The sequence below is a fragment of the Psammomys obesus genome, unplaced genomic scaffold, assembly GCF_907164565.1.
Source record: "Psammomys obesus unplaced genomic scaffold, mPsaObe1.curated_primary_1811, whole genome shotgun sequence".
NCBI lineage: Eukaryota > Metazoa > Chordata > Mammalia > Rodentia > Muridae > Psammomys > Psammomys obesus.
Window position 1 is genome coordinate 33,331,342 of NW_026592118.1, and position 21,621 is coordinate 33,352,962.

The following is a 21,621-nucleotide window of genomic DNA, read 5'->3' on the forward strand; positions in this document are numbered from 1 at the left end:
TTTCTATTTGATTCTAGGCAGATTTACTCAAGGAAAAAGATAAAAGTGGCAGATGTGTGAAGGTAAATTTTTGAGGAATATGCAGTAGAGATGCTTCTTGATGTTAATACAATACTATGAACGATACAGATATCTTCTAGGACTGGTGCTCAACACATGCCCAGTTTTAGTAGGAAGTGCCCTGTTTTTGTATATAAGAAGTTAGGCAGTTGATAAGCTATCTCTATAATCACACTGAGCCACACACAATTGGCCATTGGAACATTCATGTGCAGTTAAAGCCACAAAGATACACAGAAGCACAGGCTTTACTTCTGGTTTCCCACGTGTTACTTAGGAATTGGCAGTGATGTCTGTTATCCCCAGGTATCATTGATACAAGGTCCCACTTTATTATGACCCATGACTGATTCAAGAGTATATATGTCATTCGATCTGGGCAGTTATGGAGTGAAAGTATTTTTCTGCTGGTGTTGTTATGTGATAGCACGTAAGCCATGGCATTCGCTTGCCCGTAGTTGTTATCAATGCTTATTTTTTCTTTTTAAAAATAAGTGATTATTTATTTTTTATTTCATGTGTGTGTGTATGCTTTGCCTGCATTTAGATAGATGTACCATACATAGGCTTGGAACCTTAAAAGAGGCCAGAAGACAGTATCTGGCAGACATCCTGGAACTGAAATTACAGACATTTATGAGCTACCATGTGGGTGATGAAAACCAGGTCCTCAGCAAGTGCTTGTCACCGCTGAGCCATCTGTGTAGCTCCTACTTATTTGTTCTTATAAAGGGACATAAAAAGGAAATATTCTAAAAGGAATTAAAATGCCTAATGAATATATGGATTTGTAGAATTAGTTTGTTTTGATGCATTAGAGGGTTGAGTTCAAGCTTTACAGAATGTAGACAAATGCTGAACCACCAAGATACAATCTAAGACCCAGGACATTGGTGTGTGTGTGTGTGTGTGTGTGTGTGTGTGTGTGTGTGTGTGTGTGTAGGTCAGAGGAAAACTTGCAAGAGGCAATTATCTCCCTTTATCTTCTGGGTACTGGTGGTTAGGTTGAGATCATCAAGCTTGGAGACAAGTACCTTTTAACCACAAGCTATCTTTCCAGCCACAGGGAACTTCTTCAGGACAACACTCTTATTTTTCTTTGTGGGGCTACATAACATTTTAGAACTGACTGCAAGATAAAAAAAAAAAAAGTGGGACCTAATACCTAAAATCATGAAGAAAATGCTGCCAAGGATGCATGATGCATACATAGCTTTTGTGCCTTCTTCCATTGTCTCTCTCTCTATCTTCAGTTTTGCAATGGTGCTTCATTTGCTAGTGAGTGCCACTCTAAGAAAACAAAACAAAACAAAACAAAACAAAACAAACATTAAATGCTTGCCACACTTTCCCTCAACATTTGTGTATTGTGCTGTGTTAGTTTTAGATGCCATCATTAGAGGACACTGTAGGAAATTCCCTGCCTCTCCTGGGCCAGAAGAAACAAGTCATCCTCAGAAGAAGGGATGCCTCCAGGCATGGAAGAGAGGTACTTGGGGATGGGTGCTGAGCTTCATGATGCACAGAAGCTTATGTCCTTGAGCTTCTTGGTTACCTAACTGTGTTCCTTCCACCAACCAGCATGAATACAACTCAGCTTGGGAGTGGAGTCTGGAGAAACTGGGGGTGTTGCCTGAATCCACAGGAAAGGGGTGAGCCATAGGCTCTTTAATCCTCATAGCTGGAATGTGCTCAGGATCTGGGTGGGAGAAGGGGAGAGAGAGACTTGCCTTTGCCTAGCTACAGCCAGCAGCACGTGCTCAGCCAATATGCCAAGATGTGGTCAGCCCGGGCTTGGGGCTGTCCCTGTGTCCCAGCTGGAAATGCCTCAAAGGAAAGATTCTCACCCACTCCCTGTTGTACCTAGGTTCCTTCTGGAACAAGGGAAATGGTCTCAATGGGGCAGGAAAGGAAGAGCTGGCATGGGTGTGGGTCACACACAACTCCTAAGGACCAGTACCATAGAGGTAGAGGGAAGCAGGGTGACATGGGAGCTGAGGCTCAGAAATCCCTTCATTGTCCCACTGGACCTCACTCAAGGCCCCCCCTAATTAAGACAATATTGTAAGGATTCCGGGAGTGAAAACCCCTGGATTCCTAATATAAGGATTTGTGTGAGCTGTATTGCTTTCACTGCCTTGATATGTGAGGGGGCAAATGGTGGAGTTTGACTTGCTTCTTTCTCTCAGGATATGTATGTGTTTCTATTCTTAGTCACATTTATTTTTTTTTTCCAAGTGGTTATGGAGTTCAAAGGTCATATAGCTTGGGCTGCGGAGAAGCCTTAGTCAGTAAAGGACCTTAATTCCTTTCCTAGATCTCAAGATTACAAAAAAGGGAGTGTGGTGGCTTTTGCTTATCATCCCAGCATTGGGAAAACGGAGAGAGGCTGATCCCTAGGACTTGCTGGCCTGCCAGTTCAGTACACTCAGTGAGCTCCAGGCACATTAGAGACCCTGTCTTCAAAAACAAGGCCAAAACCAAAAAGAAGGTTCCGATGACTCAGCCAGCAAAGGCACTTGCTGCGAGCAAGCTTGAGCACATGAGTTCAATGCCCATCCACATGGTGAACGGAGAGAACCAATTCCCACAGTGGCCCTCTGATTGCCACATGCCCACTAAGGCATGAGTGCATGAGCTTGCCTGTGTGCATGTACGCATGTGCGCACACACTTAAACACACACACACACACTTAAACACACACACACACACACACACACACTCTTACATGCTCTCATACATTCATATACTCTCTCACTCACATACTTACACACTCACATACACATGCTATGTAAATGAATTTTTTAAAGGTTTATGGCTCCTGAGGAATGACACTGGACTTCTTACATGTGTGCACACATCCACACTGCTCTTCACACACATGTACCAACACACACACTCAGAGAACATTATATAACAAATTCCATTCTTACTAATATCATTACCAAGACAGAACCAACTGTAGACCTTTGTCATTAATGTGATGCTAATATACTTATATCTGAGTTCTGTCTCCCAAGATAGTTTGTTAAGCCACAAATAAGTTTCATCATTATATGTCAATTAACAACACTAACAGCAACAACAACAAAAACAGTCTTAGGAAAGGAAGGAGAAAAACCAGTCATCCAAGAAAAAACCCTGACATTTCTTTTCCATACCGCCCTCTGGGTGCCTAACAAGTGACTTGGGTCTTCTACTTATGATGACAAAAACATAGTACAGGGTTTGAATGTCCCTTAACAAACTCACGTTGAAACTTAACTGCCTTTATGATAGAACTGGGGAATGTGACCTTTAAGGGGTGAGCTATACTCAAGAGTAGATTAATAGCATGACTGAAGGAGAGACTCGGTTGAGTCAGGGAGTGTCTTGTTATAAAAGCTTCTGAGATTGAGAAATGGCAAACCAGTGACTGGCCCAACTTGAGACCCACCCCATGGGAGAGAGCCAACCTCTGTCACTATTAATGATACTCTGCCATGCTGCAGTCAGGAGCCTAGCATAGCTGTCCCCTGAGAGGCTTCCTCCAGCCATTGATGGAAACAGATGCAGAGACCCACAGCCCATAGAGTTTTGTGGAAGAGCGGGAAGACGGATTGAGGGAGCCAGAGGGTTTAGGACACTACAAGAACACCTACAGTGTGAACTAACCTGGGCCCATGGGGGCTCACAGAGATTGACCTACCAACCAAAGAGCTTGACTGTGCCAGTCTAGACAGCTACATATATGTAGCAGATGTGCAGCTTGGTCATCATGTGGGTCTCCTAACAATGAGAGTAGAGGCTGTCTCTGACTCTGTTGCCTACCTGTGGATCCGTTTCCCCTGGCTGAGCTGCCTTGTCTGGTCTCAGTGGGAAAGGATGCACTTAGTTCTGCTGTGACTTGAGGTGCCAGGGTGGGTTGGTATCATTTAGAAGCCTCCCCTTCTCTGAGAAAAAAGAGAGAGGGGGAATAGGAGGAAGGGGCTGTGAGGGAAGGACTGGGAAGATAGGAGGGAGGGGCTGGGATAAGACTGTAAAGTGATTAAACAAATACAATTTAAAAAAGAAATAGAAGCTTGCTTCCTCTGTTTCCCAGCATTTGCTTATCCTTCTGCCATGTTAGGGTGCACCCTCCTGGGGAGATGCTGGGCATGTGCTCCTGTGCTTCTCAGCCTCTAATAATGTGCAAAGCTGTTTCTTCTTCTTCCTCCTTCTTTTGTAATTTTCGCCATCTGTGGTATTCTGTTTTAGACATGGAAAAAGGACCAAGATACTTGATATGTTAAATTTGTTTAAATAAGACAGCCATTTTATTTAAAGTAACAGGCACCTGGGTAAATATTTAACAAATATTTTTTACTCTGTTGAGAAAGAACAACAGATCTGGGAGTGGCGTGCATGCTTGTAATCCCAGGATTTGGAGAACTAAGGTTGTGGTGATGGGATTAAGATTTTCGGTCCAAACTAGACTATACAGCCAGGCTCTGTCTCAAAAACAACGAAAAACTCTCAACTACATAAACAAGAAAAAAGAACACTGAACCACTGAAAGAAAAAGAGACATTCATAGTTTCATGTGACTATTTAAAAATCAAATATATTATTAACAGTCCAAGATGAAAAACAATGGTTTTGTGGTTCTCTGTTCCAAAGTTATTCCTGAGGATACTGTTGCGTTTAAATGTAATTAGCAGCCTAGTCAAAACCTCATGGTCTCAGGTCTAGGTGTACCATGTATCGGGAGATGATTTATGTCACACCTAAGACAGAAGAGCAAGTTGTAAGATTCATCTCACTAAGGACTGGAGAGGGACAGCAGGAAGAAGCACCGGCTTACCCTTGCGATGTAACTAACACCACATCTGCTGCTTTCCTGGTAGGTCACTTCTGCCTCCATGTGGTTTGTTCTCTGTGGTATGAAAACAGAAACTCTACTCTTATTCTCTGCCTAGATGCCTGTCTGCCTTCACTATGGTGGTAGCTTTAGCGTTCATCTGCTATTTCTCAAAACAAACAAACAAACAAACAAACAGCTACAACAACAAACAGATCAGTTAGTTTTCCTAACAGTCAGTGTAATTTGCTCAAATACATTTTTACTGATAAATAGCATTAGACATTGCTGAGTATATAAAAATAATGAAAGAAATCAGGCAAAACAGACCCCTATTTTATTTCTAAAGATCCAGGGAACCAAGAAGGCAGGAGGTCTATTTACCATTATGTTTAATCGAGATCACTGTTACCTCTTATTATAACTAATTAAAACCTGAGGTATAATAGAAACAAATCTAAACACCATGATAGAGGAGCAGGAGACATAGAAGTCTTGCTTAGCTTTTAATTAGTTGTATGAACTTGGGCAGGCCATTTAATCACACTAGGTCCCCAATTTTTTTTTTTTTTCATCTCTAAAATGAGAGGTTTGGATGGGAAGTAATTTCAAAGTGCCCTTCAAAGTCAAATCCTAATTTGTGATTATAATAAGCTTTTGTGAACTAAGCATTGGTCTAATTTATTCCAGATTATGGCAAAATTAACTTGTAATTAACCAGTGTTCCTCTCACTTTAATTCAGAGCCCTGAACAAAATTGCAAGTGCAAACTGGAACAAAGCTTTCAGTGTTGGTCAGCGGGGAAGTCAGGAATCCAGGTTCAAATGTCTATTCTGTTTTCTCCTTGTTTGTTGTGCGCTTATCCACAGTTGCTGGAGGAGGCCACATCCTCATGCCTCTTCAAAGTACGGAGAACAAAGCTATGCATATACTGATCTTATTTAAGGATAAAAAGACGGCACAGGAAAATAAGTTGACCTAGGGCTCACAACTCACATACTCTTTCCACCAAATGAAAATTTCCTTTTTCAGACTATGGCTAGTCCTGATTTGGGGAGTAGGTGAGCCCTTGACAGGCTGATACATACCCACACACACACAGCTCAGCCAACGATCATGCCCAGAACCCAGCCGAAAGAGCTTAAAACTGCATGGGGGAGTGGGGGTGGTCTGGATCTTTAGGGCCCAGGCAGGACAGGGGACAGAACAGAAGGGCTCATATTCATGTAAGTAGCCTGAGAGTTTTAAAAATACATATATTTCCGCATATCTTTGCTCTCCTTTCATTCTTTTGAGGTTTCAGAGTGGTCATTGGCAGAATTACACAAAAACAGCGTTCAGGGCTCAGCAGTAGTTGGGCTCGCTTTTGGAGGTCTCCGTGGGTGGCTCAGGAATGCATGCCAATAAGAAGCCAGGGCAGATCTTTTAACAGACACTAAATGGCTCAGGATAGATCCCTAAATGCTCCCACTAAGGGTCCTGAAAGGCTTACAAATTATAACAGTAGGAAAAATGTTGCTTAAAAATTCTCTAATAGTTTAAATGATTAATCCATCAAAATATGCATCTTCTCTTTGGTCCTCTAATTAGCATTTTAAATACTTTTACTGTGGAGCATCAAGGCAGCCTTTAGAATTATCTTTTAATATGTATTAGATTTTAAACGTTTTGTCTTGTTACTTAGTGTGTGGGGAAGGGTCGAGGTAGGTGAGGGGCGTGGTACTCACACGGAGGTCAGAGAACAACTTTGCTTTTTGGGAGCTAGTTCTCTCCTTCTGCCTTGTTTTTGGGGCAGGATCTCTCCTGTGACTTCTTCCATTACTGCAGTGTGTGTGCAAGCTTCTGGTTGATTCTTTTGTCTTCACCTCCCACCTAGCTTTTGGATGCTGGTGTTGGGATCACAGATGTTTTAACTCACTGGGCTTTTTACTTTTGTCTAGGGGGTCAAAATCAGGTCAACAGAGTTGTGTGGTGAGAGCACTTTTATCTGCTTAGGCATCATGCTACCTCCATGGTAGATTTTTAAAGATTGAAGGGAGCTATGTAAGCCAGAAGCAAAACATGTCTTTGTGTTCTTATTTTAGCAAAAATTGGAGGAGAACATCACCTATACCGTAGCTCTGAAACACAATTCACTTATTTAAGTTAATATACTCCTGTTATTAGTTATTTTGATGCAGTAAAAATCTAGTGCACTGAGTTCAATAAAGCAAGCTAATTACATTTCCAGAAAGCTACTTAGTTCAGAGCCAATGATCTGTGTCCATCTTTTGTTTTGAAAATATTGGACTATGTTAGCGCTTTTAACCAATAAAGAGCCCACTCAAGGATCTCACTCAAGTTTTACAGATAAACTATTTGTACTGCATGTGCATAAAACTCTGTGTGTTATTCTAGAAAGCCTTCTCAATTTTAGTCTTCACGGGAGAGGCTATTTTCGCTTCTGTTTTTGGCTAGTGAGAGGATAAGAAGAAAGATAATTCATTTTCAATATTCTCTTCATCCTTTTGCGTTCCGGGAGTGACCCAGGTTCAGACCTGTCCCTGCCGTTGTTTCCCACCTGGTTAGGGGGCCACCCACACTGAGCAGCCACGAAGCCCGGTTTCTATACCAAATGTGAAGTTTCCCCTCAGGAGTCACCTCACCACATTAGAATTGGACTTGAATGAGAGCCTCAGACGCGGCTTTCCTGGGACAGAGCTTCATATTCTTCTCTGCCTTATTTCCAGGGTGATTATTCTCAAGAAAATATATATTTCCAAAGGGATGATAAGAGATTTATTAACTGCCAAAGGAAGGATTTTAAAAAGGGCTGTGGTGCTGGGAGAACTGATCTTGACCACATATGTTCCGCTGAGGCCCCACAGAGACCTACCACCACAAAGAGGCCCTTTGGAGAGTTTTCTATGGTTTCTCTTCCTACTGAAAAGCAAGGGGCCTGGCCCTGTAAAGAAAAAGAGTAGAGACTTAGGATGGTAACAAGCTTCTCTTTGTCGTGTGGCGGGAGGGTAGGGTGGGTGGGCTAGCACTCTTTCCACGTTAGTTAACAAGCCAGAGATGGCTAAGAATTATGTCTTTATCAAGTTTGTTGGGATGAGCTAGAGATAAGCTGGTTAGTGGATTATCACCCACTTCATGCAGTACCAGCATGTTACAAAGGCCTCCACGAAGATGGGAAGATACAAGGACAGCAGTTGAGCCACTGGATGGATTTGCTAACCGCCTTGCTAGGGCAGGCTGTTCCCATTGTGTCCTGCTGGCTTGACAGCCTTTCTAAAATTCATGTGGGAAACAAAGACCAGTTCCTTTTAGTGTGTAGGTATAAGATTTGGAAAAAAAGAGTGAATTACTTCTTTTTATTAGTTTTATTTTATGTTTATGAGTGTTTTACCTGTATGTATGTATGTATGTATGTATGTATGTATGTATGTATGTATGTATGTATGTATGCTCACTGTGTGCACCCTTGGTTCCCTTGAAGGTCGGAAGAGGGCGTCAGGTTCCTTGGAACTGAATTAAAAACTGATTAAAAACTGCCATCTGGGTGCTGGTAATTGAAGCTGGGTCCTCTTCAAGAACAGAAAGTGCTCTTGATCAACGAGCCATCTCACTAGTCCCTCAAAGTGAATTACTTAAAGTCATCCTTCATAATCAAGATAGATGAAAGGATAAAGACCAGGACTCTTGATCCCAAATTCTATGGTGTGTAGGGTCCAATTTGTCAGGCAACAGGCTCAGGTCACAGGCAAAACTGGGTAGTGGTCTCTGTGCTTTTGGTGTCTGTCCTGGTCATCTGTGCTATGTGGAGAATCTGCCCTCAACTATGTGGCATAAAACAATAATACCCATGATTTACGACTTCGTGGTTTTTGCGGATAGCAGTTAAAGAAGGACTCAGCTACACATCTCTGCCTCTGCCTGTTCTGTTCTTAAATTATACCCCATACCTAGACCGCACAGGAATACTACTTAGCAGCACTAGAGCATAAATGTTAGATGGAAGACGTTAATCACAGTAATTTCTTTTGGAACCCAGGGCATCCACAGAAGATCAATATGTAACTGGCTAAAGCATTTTTTTATTTTTTGGTTAGACTTTGTTTTGTGTGTGCTTGGTCGGTTTTTGTTTATTCTGTTCGATGTGCCTGGCCTCTCAGAGCATTCTCTGGAACTTCCTAGACATAAGAGTCTTCAACATGGAGAGAACAATGGCTCACCACCAGCTTCTCAGTCCTATCATGCCCCAGAAGAGTATGGAGGCTTCTCTGCTGTGAGCAGTCCTAAACACAAAGCTCTAAAAAAAAAAAAAAAGTACAATACGTATATGTCTGTTTTCCTTGCTAAGGTAGTTACCCCTGTGTCATCAAATGATGATTCTTTTTCATTCAATAAACGATCTTTTTACCAGAGCAGTTCTTTGTCTCTGCCTCTAGGCTGTGTATTCCAGGTTTGCCAGCCTAGGAACTTCCAGCCAATTCCCCTGTCAACCTGTGTTGCAATAGGAGTGATGGGGTCACATCTGTGTGCCACCACACCTTGCTTTTTTCCTCAAGAGCTGGGAATAAACCTCAGGTCCTCTGGCTCATTCCTGTGGCAAGGGATTTTCCCTGCTGAGTCCTCTCCCTGGCCTTATATTTGTTTTTAAATGCTCACAGATTTTAGAAGAAGGAAGCAGACAAATCATAAAAAGAGAATTAAAAATCAACTTTAATTTTATATTTAAATAATGACTGTTGGTACTTAGTTATATTTCTTTCCTCCTTTTCCTATGTATATAAAAATTCACATGTAAATTTTTATGCATATAACTCAAGCACATGATGTGGAGTACAGAGCCACACATTGAAGGATGCTATATGACTTTGCTAAGTCCTCTTCTTTGCTATAGTCTTAAAATAAAACAAAATAAATATAAATACATATCGACATCTTGTGTGGATCACATTAGCTTAAGTGTAGATATTGGGAGCTGGCAGCAAACATACTTTATATTATACATATGCTCCTGTTTGTTCCCCAGTTTTACATTATATAATTAATTAGTTAATATTAAACTAAAGCAAAACAAAAGTGAAATTAAACAAAATTTTGAAATTATTCAGCTTTCTAGTTTATGCAGCCGTTAGCAGCATATGCCATTTGTCAGCCCTGGGTTTCTTCTTTATAAAGAGAAAGAGAGAAGCCAGTGGCCCCCTTTTGGATTATTTACGTAGCCAAGCACTGCAGCCATGGAAGCTGGCCTCTGAAGGAGCTTCCTGCCCAGAGATCCATGGTGGAGATAGCGCCTGGGCCAGCTAAATAGTTGAATACATTGGTATTGTAGAATTGGACACTATCCCTGTTTTCCATAAGCCTTGGGAAGCTTTCTGTACAGTTGGTGAAGTTTTGAATACCCCTCGCCTTTTACCATTAATAATGAGTTTTTCTTAAGCATGATATGAGAGGGTTCCTATGAAGGCATCCACTGTGCAGATGGATGGCCTCCCTCCTGTTTATTCTGCATTCCTATCTAGCTGCATAGGGGGTATAGTTAGGCAAGGAGAGGGGAGATTGGTATGCGTTCTCTCAATCCTTCACCACAAACCCAGCTGCCAAAACTGAAGCCGCCACACAGCGAGCTAAGGAAACTTTAAAAACTTAATTAAGGGAGAAAAAGCAAACAAAATAATACTCCAGTGGATTTACTTAGTCCTGTAGCCTCCCTAGGAGACCACAGAGTCTGAATTTATATGTTTCTTATATAAGACATATCTAATTAAAACAGGAGACGGGACAACAAGCTTTCTTCTGAGTCCATTTAGATACATGTTTATGTTTTGTTTAAATTCCCTGTGGGGTAATATAATGATGATTCAGAGGCATTAAAGGCTATTCAACTAAGCAGTTGTGGACCTTCAGAAATACCTTTAGATTTAAGTACTTATTCATCATCTTATGTTACCCAGTATAAAAGCTATCTCCCCAGGCCAGGCAAGAACCCAGACTGAAGACCAACCTCTCCAAACAGGACTGATTGTGCCCTGTACTTTCGTAGATTCTTTTCTTTCCTATCTTTGCTTCAAATAATGTTCTGGGGTTCTATTTTTATTCTTTTCCACAATAATCTTAAACTTCATTTTTTAATTTGAAGAAACTTTGTTTACAAAGAATGTAAAATACCCACATTACACATATAATACTATGAAGAGCATTGAATTTGAAAGTCACAAAATGCTACTTTCTGTTGGCATATGATGTGAGTCATGCATTGTATGCATTGTATGCTTCTTGAAGTGTATTCTCCACAGCAACAGCCCCAGAGAGGTAACTAGAGAGGCAGGCACTAGAGGTAGGTAACTAGCTATCCTCTTTTTTTTTTTCCCCTCTCTGTGCTTCGTGTTTTGATTTTTATGTGGCCAGGGTAATTTCTTTTTTGGCCTATTTGGTGTTCTGTATGCTTCCTCTAACTTGTTAGTATGTTCATCTTAAGGTTAGGGAAATTTTCTTGTATGATTCCATTGAGTATATTTTCCGGGCCTTTGAGCTGGGTTTCTTTCCCTTTCTCTAGTCCTGTTATTCATGAACTTGGTCTTTTCATAGTGTCCCAGATTTCCTGGATTTATTATGCCAGGAATGTTTTAGATTTAACATTTTCTTTGTCCAAGGCAACCTTTTCTTTTATCATACCTTTATTGTCTGAGATGCTTCTTCCATCTCTTGTATGCTGTTGGTAAGGCCTACTTCTCAGGTTCCTATTTGAGTTCCTAAAATTTTTATTTCCACATTTCCCTCCGTTTGGGCTATTTTTTTATTTATTTAAAACATCTTCAATGGTTTTATTCTTTTCATGTCACTATTTGTGTTTTCATGGATTTTTAAAGGGATTTATTCATTTTCTCTTTAATGGACTATATTATAGTCATAAAATATTCATTTTAATGTCTTTTTCTTGCATATCAGCTATGCTGAAATACTCAGGCTCTGCTGTGGTAGGGTTGCTGGCCTCTAGTGGAGACATATTGTCCTGTCACTGATTCTGATTTTGTTTTTACTCAGGCCTCTAGGCATGTGGATTTGGGAAGATTGTAAATCTAGGTGCTGGTACCTGGTCTTGTCTTTGTTGGGTGGGTGTTTCGTTTCTTTGTGTTTGCCTTCTCTGCTTCTAGAAGAGTGTAGTGGCTATGTGTTGCCTGGTAGCAAATTCTTCTCGACGCTTTGTATGTGTGGCCACTGGTTGTATAGGAATGGGGATGAACTAGGAGGGCTGGGCCGGAGGGATGAAACAGGGTGTCCTCATCAGGATCTTCTTAGTCCCTGGAAACGGGGACAGAGAGGGAGGAGAGGCCACAGAAGATGGTCACAGAGCTGGAGATGAGGATAGCGGGTTATAACTGGGGAGGAGGAGGGAGAGAGAAAGATCTGCAGTTAGTCTATCTGCTTTTCTGGCTCTGCCAGGGGCCTGTGGGTTTTCAGGGACTGTCTTCTGGAATTGAGGGCCTTGGATAAAGCAATGAGTAGGGGGACGGAAGTCTGATCTGTGTGTTGCCCTGGAGATGGGGGTTGGGGAGAAGTGAAGCTGCAGCAGGTGCTCTGCTACAAGCTGGGGATGAGACAGGGGGACTGGATTTGGAGGGGGTGAAGTGGGGAAGACCTGCAGTTAGCCTATCTGCTTCCCTGTCTGGAGTGGCCTCTGGGTCCCCACTAAGACAAAAATTTTATTTTGAGTGGGGGTGTTTTGCCTGAATATATGTCTGTACAGCTCACACATGTAGTGCCCTTGCAAACCAGAAAAGGATCTTGAATCCTCTGTAGTTACAGATAGGTTGTGGATCATAGCAATTGAACCCAAGTCTTGTCTTAACCACTGGTCTAGCTTTGTAGCCCCGTTTAAATGTTAGTGGCCTTAGAAATTTACTGTTTCCAAATTATAGGAAGAAGAGAAAGTCCTGAGTGAAGCTCTTAAAGAGCAGATGTAGTCCTAAGTGAATTGTTTAACATGAGCCATACCTGTCAAGAACCAAGACCTTAGGCCCCTGGGAAATTGGCAAACCCTTTCCCTCAGGTCAGGATCTAAAATGCAAAGTGTTCCTCTGGTCCAAGTTTTAATGTTTATAAATGATCGTCCAGTATGTGCAAAAACTATCGATTGCAGCTTCCTCCTAGAGGATGTTTTGCAGCTGGACACTGCTCTCCTGCAGAGACTAGCTAAACCTTGTCCCTGGGCTGTACCTAATGAATACGGTGAAGTTCTGGGTTGATGTAGTGTTTAGTGCCACTTCAACAGATTACCTACCTGACCCTATGTTTTCTCGGCATGTCTACTGTTTCTTCAGTGGCTGTTTTTGCTTCATCCCTTCATTGTCCCTTGCCATGGTTCCGGGAGTCAAGCTTTGGAGGAAATGGCACAAAATAATGTGGTTTTCAGGACTATTTGGGTCTTCCTTTCATTCCATAAATAAGTAACCTAATCATTGTTATTGATATAGGAATGACACAGGCCTATATCATACACAAACTTAAAAAAATTTCATTTAATTTTTCAGTAATATTTTTCATAGCAAATATGTAATAATAATTAAAATGTTTTCACAAAACCAGCCGGATTCAAAAGTTCCATTCCTTATTGATGCTGAGAGCCAATCAGATAAGGCTGGATTCATCTTGATTCATTGGTCTTAACAGATTTGCATGAGCTTGTCATTTCAAAACCAACTCTTCCAGATTCTGGAAGGAAAACCACCATTTTCTATGGAGTAAGAGGCTTGGGTATAACTTCTGTTTAAAAATCCAGGTGGCTCAGTGCACTAGCAAGATGGAAGAATAGGAATCCCTGCAGTTGTTTTCCTGGAGAAGTGTCAAACTTTGACAATTCCCACAAATTGGAGTCTGGGAGTCTAGCAGAAATGTTACATCTTATTCGTAGATGGGGGAAAAATACATGTAAAGGCAGTCTAAGGAAATCAGCGTTTTTTTACTTTTTTTTTTTTTTACCCACGCCACTTCTCTACCACGGTGGCATAGTTCAGTGCCAACAGAGACCATTTTTCAAACAGATAAATTTAACTATTATAGACATCATTAGAGACAGGGAAAAAAAATCCAACCTAAAGAATACTGGAATCTTTTTGAAAGGACTGGTATAGGCATGAGACATGCCAAGACCAAGTTCTCAGCACAAATGAGATTTATCTGCACTAGAGGGACAAAGGGCAGGGAATAAGAGACAGAGACAGGAGATAGAGGATGAGGGAGAAGAGGAAAGGAACAAGGGAAAATGGGAAGGGATATTTTCCCTGGAGTGAAAAAGGACTGTCTCTGGATAGAGAGGAGACAGACATGGCAAATGGCAATTTGCCCATCGGCAAATGGCAGTTTATAAAGGTAAGGATGAGGTGTTTAATTTTAATTGGACGTGTTAATTAGGCAAGCCAAAGAGGGCTTTTGATTGCTAAACTTCAATACTTTGATAGCTGAACCTTGGTAGTGAGCCTCAGGAAGAAAAAGTGGCCAAATAAGGGCACAGACTTTGGTGGCTAGATTTAGGAATGTAATCTAATGTTTTTTAACAAGGGCGAGGAAATTCGGGAAGGGCAAGGCTTGCCAGAGCCGTGCCTGCCATGCTCAGGCTGGCTAGGGCCCCTTTCCCTTTAAAGGATGGATAGAATTCAGACAAGCGTGGTAAAGAAAGAAGTTTGCAACTGGTTTGTTAAAAAAAAAAAAATCTCAACAAGGATTCCTCAAGAACAAAAGATGTCACAGAAGTTGTTCAAGTTTTGAGTCGAGGTAAGATGAAGGACATGGAAGAGAAAAAGGTCACAGTAGAAAAACGAATGTGACTTGGGAACAGAAGCTCTGAAGGGATGCCAGGCCAGTCTGTGCGAATCCTGTGCCTAGTAAGGAAAGCTGAAACGGAAGCATGTGAGAGAGCTTGAAAACACTGTTTTCCAGGTAAGGGTCCAGTGAGGCACTGGTAGAGAGTTAGTGTGATTTTGGTCAGGTGGGGGCAGCAGAGAATCACCAATTGCTGGAAAGAGCAAGAGCTCTGATAGGAAGTTGGGTTGAATATATGGCTGTTTACATTCCAGAGGTGGAAGATTTGTGGCTACCTAAGGAGACATAAGCAGTTGGGGCCTTGGTAGTAGGATCACCTTGACTGCACAGATCTATGGAAATCAATGATGCAAAGGTTTCTAGAAAATTAGTGTCTAAGTGAATAGAAGCAAGAGACTAGGAATATTGGAGAAAACAGAGGAACAGTGTGTCGAGTTAAATGGAGAATGGGCATGAAAATAGAAGAAGAGGGGATACATAATTTTGAGTATGACAATGAAAAGAAGCGAGGCCTTAAGCTCAATGTCAGTTCAGTGGAGAATACAGGAAGGTGACAGAGATAGAAGGGTGTTTCTCAGAGGAGTCTGGATATGACCAAGGCTACTGGTGGGAGGTGGTCAGGACAAGGGGACAGATCCAGTCATAGATTTTGTGGGTTTTGCTTTTAGTAAGAGTACAAAGTTTGCTCCTTAAAGGGACCAACTCTCCATGTTGTCCCTCTCACTCTTTCTTGCTCTCTTGCTCCCTCGTGGTCCCTCTCCTGTTCTCTCTTGCCCTCTTCCCTTTCTCTGTTGGGGCACCCCTTTCCCTTTCCCCCCATTATGTCTCCCTCTCTCCTTTTGTCTTTTCATCTCCATCTAATAATCCTCTTTCATATAAAATCTGTTGTGCACCTCCTCATGGTCATTATTTAATTTGTCCCCCACATTGGTGCTGAAACTCGGGGGGGGGGTGTCTCCTGGTTTTGCCAGAATCCCTTTTGGACTGGCAACAACAGATGGCTGCAACAGATTTTTCTGCTCTATCTATGCCTAAAAATATTTACTTTTCCTCATCTGCCTTACCACACATGGCACATCTGTCCCAATGCCTGCGGCGGTGGCTACCAGAGGCAGCTACTGGCCACCACTGACTTGTTCCCTGCCAGTGGGCCTATTCCTGGGGACTCACGCAGTGCGAAAAAACTGCTTCAGACAGACAGCCTGCTTCTAGGTCAGCAATTACTGGGGACCCTGTGCACACACAGATTGCTTTAGATTCCCTCAGGTTCCTCGGGAGAGATTTTAAATTTCCCGCGGAACACCCGCTGCCACAGTCGTGCATATTGAGAAGCCAAGCCACCCCTCCCCACTCCTGCAAAACTCCAAGCCCTGCGAGTTCTATACACTGGCTCTCAATATTCTGACCTCTAAGGTACTATTTCCAAGCTTTCAGAAAATCTTTTCTTCCTGATTTCTGTGCACTCCGTTTTAATATACATATATATTAAAATGCTTTAAATTCTTACCTAATGATTTATATAATTTTCCCATTGGGTGTACATTTATAACACTTCCTTAATCATAACTAACTGCTTATTTTATCTCCTTTTAGAGTAGGACAGCAAGAAGCCTCATTTTATACTGGTATGGGTTTTTATAAAAATTCAAAGGTATGTTTTACAATATATGATTCAACTCTGCTTCAAAATAAATTTTATATAATGATAAAATTTCAAAGTTATAAAGGTCTATTCAAATTAAGTTAATTTAAAATGTACATCTAACTACTTATGTTTTTTTCAATTCCTAAATTAATAAATGCTGTTTCTCCTGCAAAGTGCTGCCCATGATTTGGATTTACCAGTAGGCTTTCTGGCTAATGGGTTTGATATAATAAATTCAAATGTAATTTTAAAGTTGCTTTACCCTGTTCTACTATATTGTTGGTTTTAAAACTCATAATTTGGGGGTTGGTTACTACATACAAGTTGTTTATCAATACTCTAAATTAAGATGTATTAATTATAGAAGTATTTATGTCAAAACTTGGTTATTATGCTATATCTTTATTATCAAAAGGTTAAAATATGTTTGGTCTTGTTTTCTAAAAATGATATTATTATTAATCTTTAGTATAGCCTTGGACTTTTATAAGCTATACACTTTTTATATACTATATCATAGAAAAAACTGTTATGCTCTCACTTTAATGGACTATATTTATGACTTTTAAGGCTCCAACTTAACAGGGACAAAACCTAAATTCCTAATATTTAATAATTAATAAATGCAAGTTAATAGTCATCTCATAGATAATCAAGTTCTCTAATATGACCAAAAATATATTTATCGTCCTACAGATGCAAACATGGTCTCACTGCCATCTTTAATAAATAGCTGAGGATGGTCCCTGAGTGACCATACAGGAGTTGGTCAACATAATAAGAGAGGAGCCTTCCAGACAGGCTCATCTATAGCAAAAACTATGTTCTAGACCTTGGCTGCTGCTCTGAGGCTGTTGGCATTCCTGCATAAAAACAAGAGGTCTGCGGTGCCCCATGCTGCAGGGGTATAGCCAAAAGTCAGTTCTGCCAGGTGACTGTTTCAAATGCAGCCGAAGGGGACACTGGTCCCGCAGCTGCCTCAACAAGCCATGGCTGCCTGCCAGCAGACTGGCCCCTGGAAGTCAAAATGCTCCCATGCAGTTTTCTCCTCTGTGCTCAGCCATGGAGGCTCAACCAGCACAAGAGCCATAGACACTTCCAGCCTTCCAGCTCTTTGGCCTGGCGGAGGACAAATGGCTCCTTTATTCAGTGACCATCACCACCCTTGTCCAGCCCAGGCTAACATTGCAGATCTTTTTTGGCCTCACACTAGGATCCCATGGACACGTTGCCAACTTCCGTGTTGGGAGACTTCAGATGCCTTCTCAGTTCTCTTCACATGTAGGAAACTAGGCCTTAAGCCTGAGTTCTAGAGCTGCTATTGTCAGGCCTAAACACAATATGCCTTGTTTCCAGACTCAAGGAACAGGCCCAAATAAAATCTTTTACCGTCCCTTTATTTAGCTAAAGAACAATAAGTGTTCACAGCAGTCTCACCTATGTCTCATGTTAAATAACTAGATACAAAGGCCCCCTTCAAAAAATATTGTCTGAGGGTCTAAGAAAGTGTCTTAAGATTGGTAAACGCAAGTTATACATGTTTGGGAGTCTAAAAGTGTCTTAAGGTTGATAAATGCAAGTTAAAAATGAATGTCTAAGAAAATGTTTTAAGTTGGTAACTGCAAGTAATAAAGGTTGCAAGTTAATTTAAGGTATCCTAAATAGGTAAAAAGGCTTAATGGTTCCTCCTGTTGCTATGCTACTGTTATACTGACTGTCCAGAGCTTTGACCTTTGTCAATAGAGCTCTGATGTATTACTCTAACTCTAATACAAATACATTCCACTATGCCACCCACTATCATGGTTCCAAGCTCAAGATTTTAAATCTCCATAATGTGTACTTATAATAAAGGTTAAGATCAAGTGAGCTCTTGTCCCTCCTACTTCAGGAAAGGCTTCTGCCTTTTCAGAGCTCACCTTAAAGAACGCTTGTGCTGTGAAGACAAATGTGTATGTCCACTGCCTTTTCTACAATGTATATTTCAGTGCAGTTTACAATTGTGATGCTAACACGTCTAAAATTTTATCTCCTTTGTAAAACTTAAAAATAATTCTTGTAAGCTGTAGGGAATGCACTTATTGCCTATCTCAGAAGGTGGGATTCCTCCCCTTTCCCTGGTTTTGGGACTTCTCTTTCCTGGCTACCAGACTACTACCTTCTACAGGCAACACTGGCTGGATTGGTGAGTTTCCCTCATTGGCCAGCCACTGGATTGGTGAGTTCACCTCATAATAAGCATAAAATGCCTCTCTTGGTAGGGGAAGCTTGACCATTCAGCATCTGGCAACTTCCTACTATCTTTTGAGATGGAGGGCCCCCTCCCCAACCAAGTCTTCACTGGCTATGGTTGACCCTTTTTGCTGACCTCCGTTTAGGACTTCCTCTTGCCCTTGGGAGAGATTTCTTTCCCTGTACGTGCACAGTTACCCCCCCTCACACCCGCCTACGAAAATCTTAGTGCTAGGTAAACTGTGCCTCCTTGGGCAGCTGTGCCCTTGGTCTCTGGCCAAAGCTGATGAGTTCTTGGATTAGGTAGGACCATATCCACTAGGTCAAACCTTGCTTTTGGGACACTTTGACAGGTCACTGACTCCTCCTACCCTCCCAATGGGAATAGTCCACTCATCTGTTCCTCCAAATTATCCTCTGGGATGTGTTCTGGAGAATTTCAGGTTTCTACACCTAGTGCCTGCTTTAAGGGCCTCTAAGCTTACACACTTCTGTAACAAAACTTGGCCTCAATTTCCTTGGAAGACAGATCCAACGCAAAGCCTTTAATTACTGCCAGTGATTGGGTAAATGAAGGTTCCCTCAGTAAACAGAGGTTCCCATGCTCAAGTCTCTTTGATCCAATCCTTACACCTGTTCGCTCTCCCAAAAGTTTTAAATATACACCTAAATTTTTTTCTCCATAACCTACTTAACTTTACCTTCTGCCTATGTATATGTTTCACTATCCTGCCAGACCCAGATCCTGTTTCCTATACCCACAACAGTGCCAAAGCAGCTACCACAAGTGTTTGAGTCTGACCTCGAAGACTTCCATCAACCTGGACCTGCACTTTCCCTCCCAGTCATGGATGTTCTTGCAGACCCTGGACAGCATCAAAGCAGCCGTTTTTTTCTGGAATTGGCCAGCATTTCAGCCTTTTGACCTCCCTACAGTGCCCCCAGTGTCTGCAGGAAGTAGCCAGAAGTCAAGCTATGCCCAATATTTACTTATTATTAACAAAAGGCTGGAATGGTGTGCTTCAGGCTCAGGACAAGCAGCTCCATGTTCTTCCAGCATTCCTCAGTCGCTACCTGCTGCCTTGCATGGCTGGCAACGCTCTACTGGCAACCCTCTACCCTAAATTTTCCAGGGCAGAGGAAAATTCCTCCTCTTGACCATGTAATCGGGCCATTTTGTTGTTATTATTTCTTCTCTCTCTTGCATGGCAATCAAGAGCTGCTTCTAATGAATTTAAATTTATATAGTTTAGCTTAGTTTACATGAGAAGCAGCCCAAGTTCCTCATTTTTTTAAGCTTTTAAAAGAATCTTTTAATTTTTAATATGTGTGTTACAGGAAGCAAAACACAAGAATCCAAGAGCTAAGTCACCCAGTCACAAGCAGCTCAGCTCAGTGTGTCCTTCTAGATACTGCAAGTGTACATACACTTAGGTAATTAAGATTATACAGGAAGTACCATGCTTTCCCCCACATCATGAATGTTAACCAACTAAAAACCCCACACTACATGAGCATTTTGATAACCAAGAATAGACCATGCCATCTCAATCTGTCAGACAAAATTGTAATCCTGGCTTCCTTGGCTACAAAAGAGAGGAATAAGTATTTAGGCACCTGCTTCTGGGTTGCCTAGCAACCTATGATGTCATCTTGTGTCGCTGGCCAGGTGGCTACACCTGGAAGGCGTGGTTACCTTGCTCCTTAAAGGGACCAACTAACCATGTTGTCCCTCTCTTGCTCTCTTGCTTCCTTGTGGTCCCTCTCTTCCTCTCTCTTGCCCTCATCCCTTTCTCTGTCGGGGTGCTTCTCTCTCTTTCCCCCCATCATGTCTCCCTCTCTCCTTCTCTCTCTTCATTTCCATTTAATAAACATCTTTCATATAAAATCTGTTGTGTGCCTCCTCATCGTCATTATTTAATTTGTCCTCCAAAACCAACTTTGTTCTTTCTCAGAGCCTGCACACTTTCTGGGCTCTGGCATTTACTCTCTCCCCAGAGTCCTCAGAATCAAACCATCTGCAGCTGGCAAAGAGCTCCTAGCAGAGCGCACATGAGGCAAATAGTCTGGTGTGTGGACAATCTGAATCAGTCCCATATCCCACACCTGGGACCAAAACAAAACCGTATTTACATATGCAACAGACAGACAGACACACGGAGAATGGGTCTTGTGGCAGGGAAAGTAATGAAGCCCACATCAGTATTAGTGTTTAGTGGAGGGGTCTCCATATAGAGTAGGAGACCTGGGAACAGTGCAGGGCCAGGTCTCGTGAGGAAGGTATAACTTTGGAGATGATCTGCCTCTGTCAGCCCAGCCCCACATCCTATAGTGTACTGGATAAAAAACAAACAAACAAAAACAAGCACTCAGAACATGAAGCTGTGAGGGATGTATAAGATTTAAACCATAACAGACATCTTTCCTAGAACCCAAGTATTTCCAAGACAGGGATTTAACCACTGGTTCTTAATTTTGGCTGATCATTAGAATCACTTTGGGGGAGCTTTTAAGCAATAGCAATGACCTAGCCTCACCGTTGGAGGTTCGGAGAGAAGCCTAATTCAAGTGGCTTAGACTGAGGACAATTTTTAAGAAAAAAAAATCAATTTTCCAAGTAATTATAATTTTCAGTGAAAATTTAGACCATTATGAGATAGTATCGACACCATTAGTCAACTTTTCAACACATCATGTAGAGTAGTTGACACTTTATACAGCCAAAACAAAGACAGCATATTTAGAAATTCCTCAGAGACTCATGAATTTGCGTAATAGACTTCAACAGGAATCAGAAGAAATTCCTTTCACCTATGAGTTAAAACACTACAAGACACATTCATTTATTATTCCATAAAATTAAAAATTATGAAAGCAGAAAAATCTATTTTCATGTCAACTAAACAAATTTTGGGTACAGAGGAAATAGGTATAAATGGAAAACTTTCAACAAAATTTGCATTATATGGCCAAAACAACAGGCAGAAATAGTTCTACAGGTTTGTTTTAGATATTAATGAAAGCTTTAAAAATAAACTTAACCTGGGCTTGGTG